Below are 20,710 nucleotides of genomic sequence, written 5' to 3'. Positions count from 1 at the left end.
TGGCAGAAAAAAGAAGCAGTGATCCCCAAAACAATACAATTGAAATGATTCAGTCTGAGGAGGAGGAGAAGAAGAAGAAGTAGAAAACAAATTGAGCCTAAGAGGCCTGTGGGACACGATCAAGTGTACTAATATGAACATTGTGGAAATCCCAGAGAAGAAGAAAGAAAATGGCAGAAGGAGTATTCAAAGAAATAAGAGTAGAATACTTCCCAAATTTAATGAAAAACATGAATATGCATATTCAAAAAGCCCAACACACCCCATACAGGATAAATTTGAAGAGAACCACATGTCCTGTGAGACTGTTGTTCAAAAATAAAGGAGAGATTAAGACATTCTGATAAAAACAAAAGCTGAGGAAGTTCATCACCACTAGCCTTCCTGAAAAGCAATGTTAAAAGGAATTCTTCAGATAGAAAGGAAAGGACACTAGAGAGCATATCAAAGCACCATAAAGAAATAAAGATAGGTCTCTGATAAGGGTAACCATATGGGTAATTATGGTTGACAGTACTACTGTATTGTATTTTTTGGTATATAACTTCATTTTTTTCTTTCTTACAGGTTCTAAAATGTAAGTGTATAGAAGAGAATGATAAATCTATGGTTTTGGAAACACAATGTACAAAGATATAATTTGTAAAAAGTACAACAAAAAGGTGCAGGGATGGGGGTATAGGAATAGTGAATGCATATGCTATTGAAATTAAGTTGGTGTCTAATCAAACATGATTGTTATAGATTTGGGATGTTAAATTTAAGCCTCATGGTAAGCATAAAGAAAGTATATGAAAAATATATACAGAAAGAAATAAAAAGGAACTTAAACAGGTGCAATACAAAACAAAACAAAACAAACAAACAAAAAAAACACCAAATGAATATGAAAGAATTGAGGGGCAAAAAATATAAAGATTTTCAAAGACCAAATAGCAGGATGACAGAAGAAATTCCTTTATTATCAATAGTTACTTTAAGTATAAATGGATTGACCTCTTCAGTAAAATGGCAGAGACTGACAGAATGGATATATATCACACAAACAGTAACCCAAAGAGAACTGGGTAGCTACACTTTTTTTTTTTTTTTTTTTTTTTTTTTAAGCATCTCAAAGTTTAGAGATAGGCATTACAGTTCAGGAATAGAGTTGACTGCTGTAAGAGCTTACAATCTAGGGACCATTACAATAATCAAGTCCACACTAGGCTATGTCCATATTGGCAAGGAGTTATAGTGCCTGCCTTTATTTCTGGCATACTTCACTCAAATACCGTGTACAGGGTCCATTCACCTCATTGTGTGTCTCACAGCTTCACTCCTTCTCGTAGTTGCTCAATATTCCATTGTATGCATATGACACAGTTCATCATTCTGTTCCTCAGTCTATGTACCCTTAGGTCACTTACACCCATTGCAAATCATGATTGCTGCCTCCATGAACACCAGTTTGCAAATGTCCATTCATGTCTCTGCTCTCAGATCTTCCAATGACATACCCCATAACGAGGTTGCAGGACTTTATAGTCCCCACATACTTAACTTTTTGTGGAACCACCACACTGTGGGTAGCTACACTTTAAATCAAAAACTGTTATAGGGGAAAGAAGGTAATTGAATACTGATAAAGGGATCAATTCAACAAGAAAACATAACAATTACAATATATATATGTACCTGATGGCAGAGCCCCAAAATATATGAAACAAATATTGTCAAATTTGGAAGGAGAAATAGATGGTTCTACATTAATATTAGGAGACTTTACTGTACCACTTTCAATACTAGATAGAACATATAGACAAAAGACAAATAAAGAAATAGAAGACTTGAATAATACTATAAACCAAATAGACCTAACAGATACATAGAACATTTCACCCATGAGCAGCAGAATATGCATTCTTTTCTAGTGTATAGGAATGATTCTCCAGGATAGACCATATGTTGCATCACAAAAAGAGTCTCAATAAATTCAAAAATATTGAAATCATACAATGACTCTTCTCTGACCACAAGGGAATAAAGTTAGAAATCAATAACAGAGGGAGAACTGGAAAAGTCAGAAATATGTGGATACTATACAATGCACTCTTTAAACAACCAATGGGTCAAAGAAGAAATCACAAGGGAAATTTAAAAATATCATGAAGCAATTGAAAAGGAAAACACAAATACCAAGTTTATGGATTGCAGCAAAGGCTGTGCTGAGAGGAAAATGTATTGCTCTAAATTTTTACATTAAGAAAAAAAAGATCTCAAATCAGTGATCTAACCTCACAACTGGAAGATATAGAAAACCAAGAGCAAACTAAATCCAAACTGAGCAGAAGGAAGGAAACAAAAAAGATAGGGCAGAGATAAATGAAATAGAGAGAATCAACAAAATCAAAAGTTGGTTCTTGAAAACATCAATAAAATTGACAAAGCTTTGGTTAGACTGACAAAGATGAGAGGCCACAAAAAAATTAAATTCAGAAATGAAAGGGGAAACATTACTACTGATCCCACAGAAATAAGAGGATATAATTAACAACTGTACACCACCAAATTAGAAAACCTCAATGAAATGGACAAATTCCAAGAAACATACAAACCACCTACACTGCCTCAAGAAAAACGAGCAGATCTCAACAGACCAATAACAAGTAAAGATTGAATCAGTAATCAAAACCCTCCCAAAGGAAAAGTCCAGGATCGAATGCAACAGCATATTAAAAGAATTATCCACCATGATCAAGTGGGTTTATCCACTCAATAAAGAGTGGTTTCAAAATAGGCAGATCAATTAATAAAACACTATCCTGAAAGCTTTCCTGAAATATAAAAAAGCAAAAAACTTTCCTGAAATATGTTTTTTTTTTTAAATGGAAAGAATATATTGATAAATGCACTGGGTATCTGAGAATATTACTCTAGAAAGAACAATATCAAGAAAAACTCTAGTAAAGGCTTTGAGCTCTAGTTCATTCATAATGTAAAGAAAATTAGATTATCAACTCTTACTTAAAACAATGCTTTAGGTCAGAAGAAAATAGAGGAACATATTTAAGATACTAGAAGAAATAAAATGATTTTATATCCAGCAAAGCAGACTTTGAAGTATAAAGCATTTATCAATATAGGCAAGAACTTAGGAAATATTGTTCCCATTGGCCCCTTTTAAGAACTAGACTAGAGAATGAACTTCAGGCAAATAAAATGATTAGAAAGACCAATGACATAAGGACTGTTGGTGAATGAAAAATAGTAACCTGTGGAATTAAGGCCAAAAGGGTGCTAAGAAAGAAAGAGCAGAGTATATAATGGTTACATACTCTGAAAATGTAGATAAGATACACTTATTTTTTTTTAATGGAGGAAGGATGGGGGCACCATATAAAAAAAGAAGCATTCGTACTGTTATCCCAAGACTATCGTGCATGTAATATGGGATAAAAACAAATGAGTGATTTTGGGATATTCTAACTCTATTCCAAGCTATGTCCTTCAGAATCAAGATTTGGGGGGAAGAAAGGATATATAAATATAATGCAGAGAAAGGAAAATAAAGTTCTGTCTCTCTATCTCCCTCTCCCTCTCTTTCTCTCTGTATCTGTCCTCTGCAAAGGGCTAGAAAACAATGACCAACACAACAAGGAGCACCCCTAGTACCCAGATTGTGGTCTTCAATTAACATTTCTAACCTAAAGAAACCAGGACTTTCTTAGAGAAATGACTGATTCCAGATCCAGGGCAGGAAACGTTCAAGACAAGCCTGAAACATCTTGTATTACCTAAATAGCAGGGAAGCAACCAAAGGGCTTTAAGGTGATGACAAAAGTACTCAAGAACCAACTTGAAGAGGTCTCTACTAGCTCAAGTTGGACAATTTGAGCTTTAATAATGATCACAACCTTGCCAAAAAACACCACAGTCTTGCCAAAGGGACCAAACTTGAGTCTGATCCAAACTCTAGAGCCAGCTGCCAATCTGCAGGAAATGCAGAGGGCAGAGGAGGATGCTGAATTGCACTGTAAGTGTGTAGTCAGTAAAACTCTGATTTAGAGAAACATTGGTTAAATGTTCCAGATTCCACAACAGATAAATTATAAAGAAATGGAAGGGATTAAGGAGGAACTTACAGAGTAAAGGAGACTTAAAAGACAAATAGATACATCTTTTAAATGGGCAAGACTACTTGTCCATGCATACTGGGTGATAAATATATATATTAAAATACAAGGAAGTGGTTACTGTAATAGGATAATGTTTACTTATGGGAGGTAGGAGGAGTTGCGATTGGGTAGAGCACATGTAGAGCCTTTTGGAGTGGCAAAATTGTATTTCCTGAACTGGCTGGTATTTGTCTTAAGCCTTATTTGATACATGTGGTTTTTATCAATTTGTGTTTTAATTTACAATAAAAATACTTTTAAATAAAGACTATGAGTTTCTCACTGCCATCCATTTTTCTACCGAAAAGGAAATGCAAAGCATAAAGTTGAAGTGGAAAAGAATACTAGAAAATGATGATTGAGGTCATATTGTGAAGGTCAACAGAAGTCTTTGCTGCGTTATATTTAATTTGGAAGATAATATAAATCCACTAAAAGATTTTTATGAGTCCAGTGATTCCCTCTGTCCTATGAGCTGCTTAATGTCTCCACCATTTACTTGAGTCTCATATTTGTATAATAAAGCTGAGAAAGCTAAAGGAAGATGATGCAAACCCTGACCATAAAACTGCAAACTTACATGGGTGAAGACGGATGGATTCATGACGTTTTCATGGATAGAGCCACCTAACCCTGTTTACTGGGGTTTAATATAAACCCACTCACCTATACCATGGGTATTGAATTAAGTTTATACAGAGTTTTTGCCTTTTCAAGTATTAAACATTCCATTTCTCAGGTATTATGCTAAGACTTGGAAGAAAAGAGTTAACTTTGATTTATAAAATCAAAATGGCATTGAACACTAGATAGACAGACAGACACCTCTCTGACTGTTTGATGTCTAAACAATCAAAACAAATTTACAGTAACTTCTTACCTAAACAGGTGACTACCTATTACTACTATTTCAAAAATTTATCAAACTTTCAAGGACAGTATTTTTAATTTGGTATACTAAATATTTTTTGTGAACACAAAGAATAATCGTAAGAGATTTTGTAGATTTGCTTTTTTTTCCCCCAAAAAGGTCTTAAGTTCTTCTATTCCAAATTATCCATCCAGTGGGATTTTTGGGAGTTAATAATGTGTGTGAAAAGCTCCTTGTTCAAGACAAAGAAAAAAAATGAAGTTTTTAAAATTGCCAGTGTCACAGTTAGAATAAAATGGCCTACCAATCACCAGATCATAATTCAACCCCATATTACAAAAGCACTACTTCCAAGTTGTTTTAGGAATAGGTGAGATACTAAATCAGAAATAAATAACAAAGCCTAATGAAAAAAGAGATCATTTAAATTAAAGTAGCTAAAGGTATGTAAATAAGTACTAAATTTAAAAGACCTGAGTAATACAAACCTCACAGGAGCCATCTTTCCCAAGACTGCTTTCATGCTTCCAATTCAGAAAAAATAAATGGGCTCACTCACCCTTAAATATGGAATAAAAAGACAGTTGCACTGGACCGCAGAAGAGGCAAGCCCAAATTCAGAGAGGTTTTATTAAAAACAGGAAAAGGTGAGTCCTTTTCCCCCAAAGGAATGTCCAGAGCTTGTAGATATTATTACTCCAAGATAGTTTCTTTATTAAATTCACTGTGCAGAAATAGAAAGACAAGGCCGGGTGAGAACCAGAAAGATGGAGCAAGTCTTACTTTAGTCTAGCTGATGCACTGCCACAAAATAAATGCAGTGCAAGATACAAGGAATCAGCATGGTCTTCACTATGTCTGCAAAATAGGTATTTTTTTTAACTCCTGGACTGTATCTCTAACAAACTAAGAAATTACGACATTAAATAATCCACTAATGATAAATATATCATCTTTGCTTTTCACCACAAATAAAGTAAAATAAAATAAAATAAAATAAGAGCAATCTACCAGGCCTAACATTTGTCATTTGTAACAACCTCACTGCTAACCAAGGACATGAAACAGCCAACTACTTTTTAACCTTTGTTTGCTTCTAGTTAAAATCAAGTGAGAGTTAATGAATTAGTTTGAGTGAATTTCTAGATTGAGGGCGGCCCAGCACTGGCTTGTTCAGCAAACATTTTTCAACATGGGCAGTCACAGGGAAACTTCAAGCCCAAGTTAAGTGCCAACTTAAAATGGATTCCCGAGGCACCCCTGGTGTGTGAATTAATTCTATTTGTATTAATATTTGGAATGCTATGCAGGATGCCACAGCTGGTTTTGCATGATGCTCCGGCACACTCTCCATAGCATTATCAGTAGAAAGGCCGTGTTTAGAAAGCTGGGGTGTACTATGTGAGAGACCTTACAAGAGTGAAAAGGATGAAAAGCTGAACATCTCTCCCCTGCTCTGTGCCTATTAAACACCCTAGCTTTTCAGCAGCAAGCCACATTTTGGTGTCAAAGAACAGGGCCCCGTATTCTATTTCAGTGCAGTGAAGGGGTTTGGGTAATCCCATCTCTTTACATTTCAGATCACACCATTTGCAGAAAAAAGTCAACAGAATTAGCTGCTCCAAAATAATGCCCACCACTCAGGTAAACGAACATAAAAATGCTCTTGGTGAAGACGGAAAAAATTAAAACCACACCTGGCAGAGAAAATCTGTTCTCAAGAGCTAAAACAATAGGGAAGTGTCAGAGAATCAAGTCCCTCTCTTCGGAAAGTGCTTTCAACCAGTGCTTTTTTGACAACAGGGAGAAAGGCTGGTTTGGATCGGTGAAAACTGGGTAGAGACAAACACCTCACCTGGATCTGTAGTTTCAAATGTCTCTTAACATCAAACATTTTTTATAGCTTAGAAAGGAAAACATCACCTGGTTTGGGGTTTAGATTTCTTTCCCTTCTAGGGTTCTGCGGGGATGTCAATAAAACTCATATGGCTACAGACAGAAGGAAGAACAATGTGCCAGGATAAGGTCCATGCTACTTAATCAACCCCTAAATAATCAAAAAGGAACTCTAGTATGAGACCAGCTATTTTCTTCCTCGGTTGAGTTCTAGCAGCAGAATCCATTCTGGGAGAATATATGATCTGAGGCTATGAGGTTTTAGATATTGTTACCCTTCCTCTCCTCCTCCCTTTTTAATGGGTTCTAGAAAAAGCACAGGAGATTGCAGTTTCGGCAGACAGGCAAAAGAGGGTTGATATGCTTTACATAGTTATTTTTATATTTAATCCAGAGACAAGAGAGGACTGAGCAACCCAGCTGACTCTAAAAAGCATTTTAGGAAGTTGGCAACTGAACAAGCCACCTCCTGCTATCTCCTACTGTGAAGTAACTGTATCCAGGGTATAGATATGTTCATCAAAGATATCAATAGCACAGATAATTAAGTTAGTGCAGCAAACTAGCTACATGCTTTGAAGTGTGGATACACTTGGTGTGCTAACCTTCTCCCCCCACCTGACAGGCTAAGCCTACAATCTCCTCACACATGTTAACAATCTTGTGACCTTTAGTCCATCCTCATTATCACATCATTTAGGTTGCCCAACCATGGGGGCCCACCCTAAAAAGGACTGCTTATAAACTGGGACAGCGAGTTAATAGGCTCCAAGTCAGACTCCTGCCAGGGAGAAAACCTTCAACTAGAGGAGCTAAAATTCTCTAGATTTAGCTCTACTGCTGCAAGAATGCAGAAGGATATCAGCTAACCCAGTGATTTTCAAACTCTAGAGTACATCAGAGTCACATTAGGTATTTTTAAAAATACAAGTTAGAAGAAAGTCCTACCTCTAGGGATTCTCATTCAAAGTATGGGGGTGGAGGAATGGAACCTGCACTTTAATGAGTATAGAGGCGATTCTAAGTTTGTTGTCCTCAGATTACGTTTTTTAAAAATTTATTGGGTTAATATATATATAACACAAAATTCCCCATTTTATCCATTTTTAAGTATACAAGTCATTGGTATTAATTATATGCACAATGTGCTACCGTCCCCACCATCCATTAACAAAACTTTTTCATCACTCCAAACAGAAACTCTATACCAATTAAGCAATCATTTGCCATTCTCCCATTCCCTTAACCTCTGGTAACCTCTAATCCACTTTCTGCCTCAATGAATTTGCTTATTCAAGGTATTTCATATAACTGAAATTGTTTGACATTTGTTATTTTGTGTCTGGCTTATTTCACTGAATGTGATAATTTCAAGGTTTATTCATGTTGTAGCATGTACCCAGAACATCATTCCTTTATACAGCTGAATAATATTCCATTATATACATATACACTATATTTTGTTTATTCACTCATCTGCTGATGGAAACTTGGGTTGTTTCTACCTTTTGGCTATTGTGAATAATGCTGCTATGAACATTGGTGTACTAGTATCTGTTTGAATCCCTGTTTTCAATTCCTTTGGCAAACTGTATTTTTTAAAATGGCAGGCCCTGAGTTAAGTTTCTTGGCCCTTCAGCTGGTCTTCTATAGAGAAGTACAAAAGTACTTATTACCCCAGGCACCACCAAACCCTTTACACACTCATTACATTCTGTGCTTTGTATATTTTACAGCATTTAATCTTCACCACATGCCCGTGTTACAAATATCATTTGACTCATTTTACAGCCGTGGACACTGTGGCTGAGAGATGTTAAATAATTTGTTCCGAGGTCACAAGCTAATGAGCAGCAAAGCCAGAAGCAGAACCCAGATCTGCCCCTGTCAAATGGAACTCCAGGCCACTATGGAGAGAAATCTCAGGGCAGCCACATAGGGTCTCCTACATTTCAGGCCTTTCCCCTGGAGAAGACAGGAGTCTGAGGCCAGGAGCTTGAGAAAAGGCTGAAGCTAATCTGTGCAAAATATGAGAATTTTTCCCAAGCACAGGCATTATAAGTTTGATTGGAACTTGATGAAGAAAATACACTATTTAAATTGTATGTGGGAATCAGACTTTAGGCACAGAGAAGCCTGCTCTGAATAAATGAATAATGACTATCCTTTAAAACAGATGGGGAAAAAGAACATGTGAATTTGGTTTCTTTCTATCCCACTCTCTACTCCAATTATGTCAGAATGTGTGTAGACTCCCCACACCTGAATATATCCTTCCTGTGCTCTATTTTGGGTGTTCAATGGAAAAAGAAAAAGGCAAATAGTAGAAGAGAGCAAGAAATTAAAGCCCCCTTTCACTGATGAAAACCAGAACTACCATGCCACTTTACCCCAACTCAAATAACCAGACTTGGGGACTCTATAGCTCCTTGATGGGAAGGTCTTTTACATCAAGAAATAAGCAGAAGTGTTTCTACAGCTACAAGAAAGATAAATAGCCTGGGATATCCATTAGTGCCCCATAAATTCTGCTGCTCAGAATGCTGATATATTTCCAGTGATTTGTGATGTTTTCCTTTCTGGTTTTTGATGGCAACCTAGGTTTAATACAAAAGACTGCTTTGGCAAAGGTAAAATGTCTAGCTATGACAAACTTAATTCCCTGGACTCAAAACTCTCAGTACGTGTGAAAGTAGCAAATCTAACTAACTTTCCAATTCCAGCAGAAATCCCAACTGGGAATATGATTTTCGATGTAGCATTTCCAGGGGAAATTCCATTTTTAAAATGTGTTCTTGAAGGATCTCCCTTGAGGCTTACCTGGAGAAATTTCACCTATTTTTCTTTCAAACATAAGGTTTTAGTGGGTCAAACCCATCCCTATGATGAATTTAAAGGGAAAACCACATCTATCCTCTGCAAGCTCTGGGAATGAGACTCAAGGAACAGCCAACTCGAAGGTGATGGCCACACCTATGAGTGACCACTTCACATTTACAGGACTGAGTTGCAATGAATGCTTGGTCTGCCATTTACACACAATCTGAAGAGTAGTTCAGTCAAGAATGGCTATTGGAGAGGAAAAGAAAGATAGACAGGGGGCCTGGAGGATAACTGGCAAGCAGAGAGTTCCAAATCCTTTTACTTTCCCCCCCTCTAAAAGCAACCAATCCTGATTTACCAGACAAGCACTTTTGTAATAATAGCCTCATAGAGCAACCAGGGACATTTAGAAAAATAAAGCCTCATTCCTTCTGAATAGCTTGTTGTCATTGCTGCCATTGCCCTGTTCCTTCCTTATTTTCCAACCAGAAGCTCACCATTTTCCCACAGACTAGAGTACCGAAGGGCAATGTCATTGTGCTTTAAGGATTAACTGAATTAATATATGGACAGACACTTTGGACCATGTCTGGTACATAGTAAATGTAAGTCTTAGCTATTGACGTTGTTGTGATAGTGGTCGTTACATGTGGCTCAATTAGTTACAACACACATGTTACATTCTAAACATTTTTTAAAGCAAATATGTGGCTTGTTTGTATTTTTCAACTTCATTCTACATCCCACAGGGAAAACCCTAATCGTGAAATCAGCCATTTTTTTTTTTTAATCTGAAAATACATAAACTACCTACTTTCTTATCTTTTAAACTTTAAAAGACTCTAGAGCAGGACTCTAGATTCTCTGAGATTCTAAGGAATCTCAGCACTATTGACATTTGGGGCTACATAATTCCTTGTTGTAGAGGGCCTTCCTGTGAATTGTAGGATATTTAGCAGCATCCCAGGCTTCATGCACTAGATGCCAGTAGCACCCTCTGTACACACATAAAGCCACACAAACACACACACACAGGCACCTGGCAATAGTTACAATAAAAAATGTCTCCAGACGTTGCCAAATGTCCCATGGAGGACAAAATTGCCCCTGGCTGAGAATTACTGATCTAGAGTCACTTTGAAAACAGACAGGTAAACTACAGATGTAAGTTTTCTAAAATATGTTCCAAACATAAGATGGTGTGCCCCCACTGAAGATTTCACTTATGCCACAAACAGCATTTTACTAGCAGTAAAGTGAAACGCAAAGCCTGATGGGGACAGTGAGATGCTCAGCACTAACAAGCTATGGTGAGCAAAATAGTCCAAACTTCTCCACATATGCAAACTCAACATTTAATTTTCTGCAAGATTACCCACAATAATTACAAAGTTTCTATAATACAGCCTTAAAAGCTTGGAACTATGAGATCCATAAGAATTGATCTTTTATCTTTTACCTTTGCTGTGTACTGTGTCCGTGTAACACAGCAAATGAATGTAGGCAATATTTTTTCTCTAATTTCTAGGAGTATTAAAGTGAAACTTCACCAAAATTAAATTGTTTATTAAATAATCCAGTAGAGACAAATACAGAGTAAACCTCTAGCATACAAATAACATTGAGGTAGACAACCAAAGATCCATTTTGCCTATAAGCATGCATCCTTTAACGGAACATATTTGTTGTACATATGATAACTATTAGTTTGATACTCTAAAAGTAACATTGAAATATTAGCTGGTAGCTGCTACTGGTTAATGATGCTTTGAGGGCAAAGAGCTAGCATCTATATGGTACCAGTTGTTCACTCTGCCAGTCACATAGCTACTACTGGGGCAATAGAGACAGCTTGAATGGACTTTCTACTGTACAAACGATAGTCAAATTCTGACTAATATCAGATAAACTTGAAGATTTCAGCATCATTATCAAAAGGCATAATTTCTGACTTCTTTTCATAGTCTTAGAATTAAATCAGGCCAAGAATCTACCCTAATACAAAAGACTGTATTAGGATCTTATTCACATGATGTTAATAAAATACAGTTCAAACGAGAGAGAACATATATTCATTTCTAATGTCCACATGATTTATAAAGTTTCATTCCAAAGTAGAAACACCAATTCCCACTTTTCAGCTAAGTGTCAGGGCAGTGTGATTTTTCCTAAGTCGCTTTGATGAAGAAATGTTGTACCATCTAACCACACTGGTTCTCCTTTAATTGTGCTTCGTTTTCCAAGATTTTGTTACAGACAGGGATTATTCTCCTTTTACATGGTGAAGTGGTTGGAACAACAAACATGGGACCTCAGCTTCCAAGTACAGGGGTATTTCTCTTTTGCTCACAGCTGCCTCAACCACATCTTCTGAGGAGCTGCGACTATTTCCAAGTGATCTTAGAAAGAGAGGAAAGCCTGGGGACTCAGCGGGGTGAGGAAATCTGCATCCTGTGTGAGCCTCAAGTGAGGTACTCCCTCTCTCCCTGCCCCTTTTCCTTCATTTGTATGTTGAGTACTGTCGGAAATAAAGCAGTACTTGTAAGGGAATAAATGCTTACCCGGTTCTGGAGGAGAAAAGAATTTATTTACGATCTTGCAAGATAGGGCGTCCAGCCAAACACGTGGAAGGCTGGCGCGCCAGAGGAAGAGAATGGCGATCTTTAAATCTCCTACTCCTAATTCGCAAGTCCCTCCCGTTTCCCCATTGACTGGGTACTATAGAGGTTACAGCCTATCCGAGAACACTAACTAATTCATCTTTTGAGTTTTTAATTTGTACAGCCAATCCCAGAGAGCCAACTAGCTCATTATTGAGATTCTGAACTGATTAGCCAATCCCAGAGAGCCAACTAGCTCATTATTGAGATTTTGAACTGATCAGCCTATCCCCCCCCAATTTTTTTTTTTTTTTTTTTTTTGCTGTGAGTTCCCGCCTCTGATTTTACCTCATGTCTCTTTACATTCCAGTAACTATGGTTACTTTTCCATATAAGGAGCAGGCAGATTCTCTCTTCTCTTTGTCTGGGGCTTGTTTAAACTGGTTTTGCCTCCATTTCCCTTATTCCATGCTGTCTCTACATGAAAACTAAACTTATTCCTTTCTTACAAGTACGGAGTCAGAATCTTTGCACTATCTTCTAACCACGCAGACCACGTTCAGAACTCAAAATGGCATTAAAAGTAATTTCTTCCAATATTCCCAGGGCTGTTTCTTCCCCTCCTCACTCTCCTCACACTTTGTCTCTAATCCTAACCTGCAGCAACCCTCTTCCAAAGCTGGAATGTCTAAGAGGTGGCATCAGTCAGGATCTAGATGTCAAAAGACCCAATTTCTAGTCTTCTACTCTTTTTTTAATAAGCTGTGTTATTGAGCAAGCCACTTAATCGAAGTTAACTCAGCTGTAAAAGGGAGATAACATGTGACTTCATAAACTTTCACTACATAAATATCATGTATTATTAGAAGAAATACTTACATTTAGATTAACAATGGAAGGGAGACATTCTGCATGTCATTTCAGAGGAGGAAGTAAGAAAACAATTATTTATCAACAAGTGCAGTTTTTCTCGGGCAGCTTTGCTGAAAGCTGGTATATGGTTCCATGACCTTCTGAAGAAAAGGTGAAAAGCCATCACTTTTTTTTTCTCTTTGTAATCCCTCTTCTCCATCTCCAGTGTTTATGCACTGAAAAAGGGCAACTGGGCAGCTACCAATTTTTTTCCAGAAGGACACTGGGTCCTTTGCTTAGTGGCCTAACTTCAAGGATTGTACTTGAACAGATTTAAGAAGGTCGTTTGACCTTGGCATTAACCTTGGAAGTTATGAGGACTTCCCACTTCCCTCTTTCCTCTCCTGTCTTGGACTAAATCTCATTTCTCACACAATAGTTTGGTACCCCCCTCTTTTCCTGGTCCCTTGTCCTTTAGCAAAACCCACATCCTCAAAACAAATGTGCAGAGCAGGAAAGTACCTCTCAGAAGGGAGTTCCATCTGTTCTACAGTGTGCCAGGCACACACATTACTGGAGCACAGGCAGATGGGGAGACACCACAGTGTCCAGTGGACCCCAGGAGGCTCAAGTACAAGAAGGCACAGGATTCTCTCCAGGACCCAGCCTTAATCTAGGAGGAGATAACGTTGTGAACCAATAACCCTTACACCTTTCCTTAAAAAGACCAGATGATGTCATTCCAGACTTGAAGGCAAAAGCAAAACTGTATAAAGGTTTCCATCTCCCAAAAAGGCCTTCATTGTTTACACAGGTATGACCCTCCTATAAATAGTGTCTCCGGGTTCTTAGAAATTGATTAGGTGATAATCACACTGATTAGAAGATACCATCACAGCAAAGAGAAAAATCTCAGGGTGTCAAAATCCAGAGAATGGCTTTCATATCTGCTAAGAATCACTGTTATCTTAGGGAAATAATTTAGTCTGTCCATAATTTAGTTTTTTCAGTTGTAAAACTGGGAAGAAACCACGAGTTATTTAGTACACAGGATTTTTTGTGTGTGTGTGAGTGAAAATAAGAGAAGTAAAAGTGATTTTTAAATAAAAAGCATTAATGTCATTAAATTCCTAGTCTCCTACATGTAATAAGGCAAAGCATATAGATTAACCCTAATTTATGCCCATAGTAGCAAAAGTTACAGCAGGTCTTTAGAAAATTTCCTGTGTTAATATCTAAAAAAGTGAAAAGATGGTTCTAATGTTATTTGTATTCATATCAATATACTTGTATTTCTCTCCATTACTCATTTGCTGTGTCTATATCTCGAGGTCTCAAAAGATAGCATGATGTGGTAGAAGAGTGTACTGGATTTAAAGGTAAAACACAAATCCATTATTTCTGATTGTGTTTCCTTGTACATGTTGTACAAGTCTATATAATGGGGGCGATGATCCTCATACCAACTACCTCCAGGGCTGCTTGAGTATTAAATGAGAGATACCTATGGTGCCTCTCTCACATTTTTTATGCCTTTCTCTCTGTCTCCTCCACCTCCTTCTCATTATCCATTATACTTTTCCATCTCTGTATTTTATCTTTACTTGTCTATAAAAGAGAATTAAATCATATTTCCATGATTTTTCTTTGGTTACTAACCATATCCAGTTGCTTTTTGCTGTGATCTTCACAGGAAAACCATACCAAAAAGGACAGAAAAACTTCCCCATTTCTGGTTTGAGTCTTTTGAATTCCCGGGATAGATCCATTTCATGATCCCTGGGTCTCTTTTTCATTCAAGGAAATAACTTTCCCTACCAACCCTGCCAACTGTCTCCCACTTAAATGAGGCAAAGTGCAGAGATGTAGGGAAGATTAAAAATTTGAGGCTTGGCTCTGTCTCTCACTAGCTGTGTGAACTTGGGAAAGTTCCATCACTTCTTGGAGGCTCAGTTTTCTCATTTATAAGACGGGGTAACAGTATCTATCACATAACCAGATAATTAAATCAATTAAGATAACATATAAAGCACATGGCGTAACACCTGCTTAAAAGGCAAGAGCACAGTAAAGAGTATCTATTATTATAGTCACATTAAATATCAGTTTTATATATTAATGAAACCATGGCTAATGTTGATAATGGCAATTTTGGGGGGAGAATCTCAAGACAGGACTCTGTCCATCAAATAGCTCAGAGACAAAAACCTCTAAGAATTGCTAACACTGAGCACTTATTCTTTGCCAAGCATTTTCCTTAGTTCTGTACATGCATGAACTAATTAAATCCTCATAACAATCCTATGAAATGGATACATTATTCAAATTAAAGATGAGGAATAAAGACAGTGAGAATCAGTTACTTCAAAGTCATCACTGCTGGTGAGTGATTGAGACTGATTTGGGTTGAACCCATGGAGTCTAGTTCCAGAACTAATGGAAAGGCTTTTCCAAAATCATGTTCCTTGAGTAAAGATGAAACCTTACTGGCCAACAGGTATGATGCCACTAATTTGTTACCAGTAATAAAGTACTGAAGTCTGCTGGTTATTTTCTTTTTAATTTAAATGAGTGCAGTTGCATGTGTAATGATATTGCTTTTGATCACTAACATTCTAATTGTATTTATTTATTTATTTATTTATTTATTTATTTATTTATTTATTTATTTTTAGTGTAGGGAAAAAAAAAAGCAGTGCAATCCAAGCTAAACCTTTGTAAACTGTCTATAGCCCTGGGCTCATCTGTGGTTGTGCATCATATATGTCTATATTGTCATCAACCACCACCACCATTATCAGCATCATCATACTACTATTTATTGACTACTCTATGCCAGACAGTGTGCTAATTCTTCACATAAATATTCTATAATATGTGTTGACGTGGAAGAAAAAGTTGAAAACCATCGAGCTGCACCATCCCAGATGTTTCTTTACAAGCCTTTCCTCAAAATTCTACTATACATGACTCCACTATCGATCATAGTAATAAGGGAAGAATGGAAATAACATTCATCTTGTGTCAAACACTGGGATCAGTACTTTACATATGTAACCTTATTTAATACACACAACAAACTTAAATACAGGCATTATAATTATTTAATCCTATTTTTACGGTGAAGGAAACCACAACTCAGAATGGTAATCTTTCCCAAGGACCACAGGATTTATAAATTATGGCCTTACTTGTTGAACAAAATCCATACAATTCCTTTGAGCAATCTCCTTAGGATATACTTAGCATCTCTAACCTGCATTTTTTCCTACTATGCTATAAGCTCTCCCTTTTGTAATTTATTCACTAGAAGGCAGGAACTAGCAAAAGGGTGTTAACTTGGGAATCAGATATCCCAAGTTCTAGCCCTAGTTTCACAACTCACAAGCTATGTGACTTTGGACAAGTCATTTAAACTCCAACATTTTTTTGGTCTATTTATTCAAATGAAGAGTTTCCAGCTTCTATATTCTATGATCTCCTTGAAATTAGATAGCATATACCCATTGTCACTCACATGATATCAGTTCTAATCACTGGCTTTTTCTCTGCTCTTGGAAGAGAAAATTATGCACTGAGGCCCACCGCACTGGTGCGCGTGTTGATTGCACCATCAGACAGGCATGGAGGAGGAGAAGGTTGGCTGGAAGTATGAGAAAGTCATCCTTGCAGCTGTCCCTGCCTGAACAGTACCATGGATAAACAAAGGCCCTCTCTAGAGATCTCTGCTGGCCCCTTGTCTTCATTCCTTTCTGAAAAAAATTTAATACCATTTGTGAAGAATGTATTGTTTTCTACATGCAACTGCCAAAAACCCAACTGTAGGCAAAATCTGTCTGACAAAACTTCTTAACTGCCTTGATTCAGTTCTGAGAGGAGATTAGTTGTTGGAAGGCCACCAAGAAGCCATCCTTCGGCACATTGCGGTTTGGGGTTTCAAAGCTTTCACAACTAAAGGAATCTCCTTGCTTGATGCCCCTTCTCTCCAAGCTGTTTAATCAATAAATCAACAAATAGTTACTGAGCAAAGCTTCCAGGGTTCTCCAGGTGACTTCAGATGTGACTCGTCAGTTCAATAGAAGGAGAAAGAAAAACAGATTTTTCTGACCCCACTTACAGTTTCCATTTATAAAACCTGGACCGGCATCAAATGACTATGCCCCTCTTTTTTCCCTTCCCTGAGCCCTTCTGGTTCACAAAGAAAAAGAAAATGCTACATAGCTGAGAGAATACATAGGAGTTTTTAAAAAAGGAAGGAAGGAAGGAGAATGGAAGAAAGGAAAGAAAGAAAGAGGAAAGACAGAAGGAAGAAAGGAAGCAAGCAAAGACTCCAACCCATGTCTGACTCCAAGGATTATGCTCTTCATCAACCTGGAGCTGACGCTTTTAGTCCTATCCTTTAGCTTGGAGAACTGAGGCAAGAAATAGTAAAAACAATGCATTTTTACCATAATTTATCCAAAATCTCACTTGGATTTGGTGTTCTAATTACTCTCTTTTACCCCAACATCAATTACTAAAGTTTCTTCTTTTGTTTCTTTCTGCTCAGCGTAGCTGGTAATAGAACAGCAAACAACCCATGAGGTCTCAGACTTAACCATAACATTCTGAAGAATTTCTCAGTCTAAAGCATGCAATGATGCAATGAGGGGGAGCTCCTACATCTTAAAAAACTTAATTTTTAAAATGAAGCATAAATATAAGTGTTATGTTAAAACTTGGCACTTATATGTCTAAACAAAGAGTTGCTAGACAAAAATCTTGAATGTGAATGGAGGGGGCTGGTGGTTTGGTTTCCTGAGCTTCAAATTTTAACTCCCATGCTTTTTCTTGTGCTGATAGGTTCTATCATAGCAGAGGTATTAATATAAAAATTAACACTTGTTATTCTACTAACCAGTATGACATCTATACATGCATAATTTTGCATCAATTCAGAAGTATCCATATGATAAAAAGAGGTAAAATATAAATATATTATCTTTTGTTCCAATATTATATGGTTACTTATACTAACATCTGTGTGTGGAAGGAGATGTAGCTCAAGAGACCATTCAGGTCTGTTTCACCTTGAGACACAACATGTCCAGGAACAGTCCTTTGCTTGAAGAGTGTGTGAGCCTCTTCCTTCCTGCCTACTGTGTACCAACCAGCACACCCCTCCCAAATCTGGATGAGGGGGTGGCTGTGCTTCTAATTGCCCCTTTGTTCCTCAACATTGATTTCTTCTTTCATTTCCTTTGGATAAGCAGAGTAAACAATCCATAAGGTGAGTACTTAACTTTAAATGCAAGTACAATTAATAATTTCTTGTTGGTTGAAGGCAAATGTATGATTATTTTGTATATTTTCACATGCAAAAATCATTTCGACTAGAGAAACACAAATGTTGTAAAACTCAGTCTTTATAGAACTCAGCAAAGATCTGAGAGGATAAAATCCCTGAGGTTTGGTACAGAACTCCTCACAGCATCTGCATGTGCGTATTACCATACTGCAGAAGTTGCTTCTCAAGCGAATAACAGTTTTTAGCAAGGTTGAGGTTATGAATTAATACAGAGACTTAGGAAGAGAGAGAAAAGACAATGGTATCATCTAAAACCTAAGAAACAAAATGAACTATTCCTTCTTATGTCAAAGCTTGTGAACTTCTAGTAAGCAATTAGCATGACCTTCCGTGAAGAAAGCCCTGAAATACACAGATTTTCTTTTTGTTTCTAAAACAAAGGTACTTACCAGTAAAAACCCACAAGTCACCACACTTTAGCCAGAATTACCTTGGCCACCCTTCTCCATGGAAGCACAGAGTGGGATATGCCAAGTTTGTGGAGATATCTACTTGGGTTCAAAATTGGTGAGGAAGGAAAAAAAAGAAAAGAGACTTGCCCTTTAAAACTGAACAGAAGCTGTTACCATATCACATGACCTTTTACCGTAATTTCTATTAAAATCATTTCATGTCTGGTTGCCTCTGCTCCCCTGGCTCATTTGTATTGTTTACAACAAGTCACTGCACTGGCAGTTAGTGGTGGCTGAATCCATGGTTACCCGTTTTTACATTCACTAGTTAAATGGAATGCAGCTCTGCTGTGGGTTTCAGGGAGCAGGCTCTTAAGAAACCACAATCCAGCTATCAATCAGACTAATCTGAGAGAAATTAATCTTATAAACATAAATATTGTTGCATATTAAAAATTGATAGAAAGGGGGCTCTGGCTTTTATTGGTTGGAGTTACAAAAGTGGACAGGCTGAGATTCGACTTGGAGGCTCAGGGTGTTCAGTCAATCTACATCTGGTCTACATCTGACAGCCATTCATGTTGTGCACCTAAAAAGCTTTCAAGGGTAAAAAGACCACCCTTTACTACAAAGCCATCGCCCAAAAATATTTTTGTGAGCATGTATTTTACTTGAATGTTCTTAGAATATAAATAATGTCTGAATATAGGTTTAACCAGACTGCAATCTCAACAAACTAACTTAAACAGATACATACAAGACAGTAAAACACCAGACAGACAGCACTGGGTAGGATTCAATTAAGACAAAATCTCAGTGTAATGCTCTTTACAAGTAAATTAAAACTGCAAACTGATATGTTCTGTTGAAAGAATGATACAAATTCATTCTATTGTCTATGAATTTATGTTAATTCTTTAAAAACATTCCCCCCAAACTAACTTGTTTCTCAGGATGTACATGACCAACAATCACCATTCCTAATAAAAATGTAAAAGTTTTATAGTTTAATGCCCACGATAATTGTCCCACAAGTCACATCTAAATGCTAAATGAGAACAGCAAATAGTTAAAGCTAACATATTACAACCCCATCTACTGCAAAGTCACTGTATCAGAAGCTAGAATTGATTTGTTTCCTCAGAACGAATTGAAAATGAATGTAACATAACGTCGGAAAAATCCCTCCTGCACTGCTAATCGGATATTGTATAATGGTTGATTGCAGCTTTGCCCTGTTCCATTGCTGCCTAAATCATACATACTTACACGTTCTGGGTTCTTCCAAGAGTTTGGTGCAGTTTCAAGGACAAATGTCTTAAGGAAGCCTCTCTACTGTGCAGCAGGGAGCCTAGCTCGGATCTGATGACAAGAGCACAGTGCTAAATCTGACAACAGAGAAGGAAACTTCCTGCGTGAAGAGGAGATCTTGGAAAGTCTCAGGGTTAAAAAAGCTGCTTTAAATGTGCTGGTTGATTTGCTCCCTGGTAGTGTATACAGAGTAGCAGCTGATCTGTGTTTGCAGCCCTGCAGAAAGGAACCTTCACTGAAAACCAATGGCATCACATTTCAGCGGTGCTGGTGCCAAGCGCTGGAGAGCAAAGCAACCTTTGACAACTTCACACAATTCAAACCAGCAGACTTACCACAGGTCAAGGAGGAGTTTGAAAAGTGTCTCCCCACAGGGTTTCACCTCCGGTATGTTAGCTCAGTACCTGAGAAACCAAATACTTTTACTGCCTGGACTTTGACAACAGTGGAAGGTATTCCCT

General features: G+C 37.4%; 1 protein-coding gene across 7 annotated transcripts in view; it reads right to left on the bottom strand.

Annotated features, from left to right (window-relative positions):
• ESRRG (estrogen related receptor gamma) overlaps positions 1 to 20,710 on the bottom strand; it is a 654,513-nt gene that overhangs the window by 582,260 nt on the left and 51,543 nt on the right. The window contains exon 1 of one of the 7 annotated variants that reach the window (XM_037823729.1): positions 20,208 to 20,695. The exons of 5 other annotated variants lie outside the window; for them this stretch is intronic. The gene's annotated coding sequence lies outside the window, so the exon portion shown is untranslated. Of the gene's footprint in view, positions 1 to 18,935; positions 18,956 to 20,207; positions 20,696 to 20,710 lie in introns of those variants that run through there. One more of the 7 variants, XM_037823733.1, reaches the window with a different exon arrangement.

Source organism: Choloepus didactylus, chromosome 2 (genome assembly GCF_015220235.1).
Source record: "Choloepus didactylus isolate mChoDid1 chromosome 2, mChoDid1.pri, whole genome shotgun sequence".
NCBI lineage: Eukaryota > Metazoa > Chordata > Mammalia > Pilosa > Megalonychidae > Choloepus > Choloepus didactylus.
Note: the sequence above shows the minus strand (reverse complement) of the source record. Positions and strands in the feature narration are given on the sequence as shown.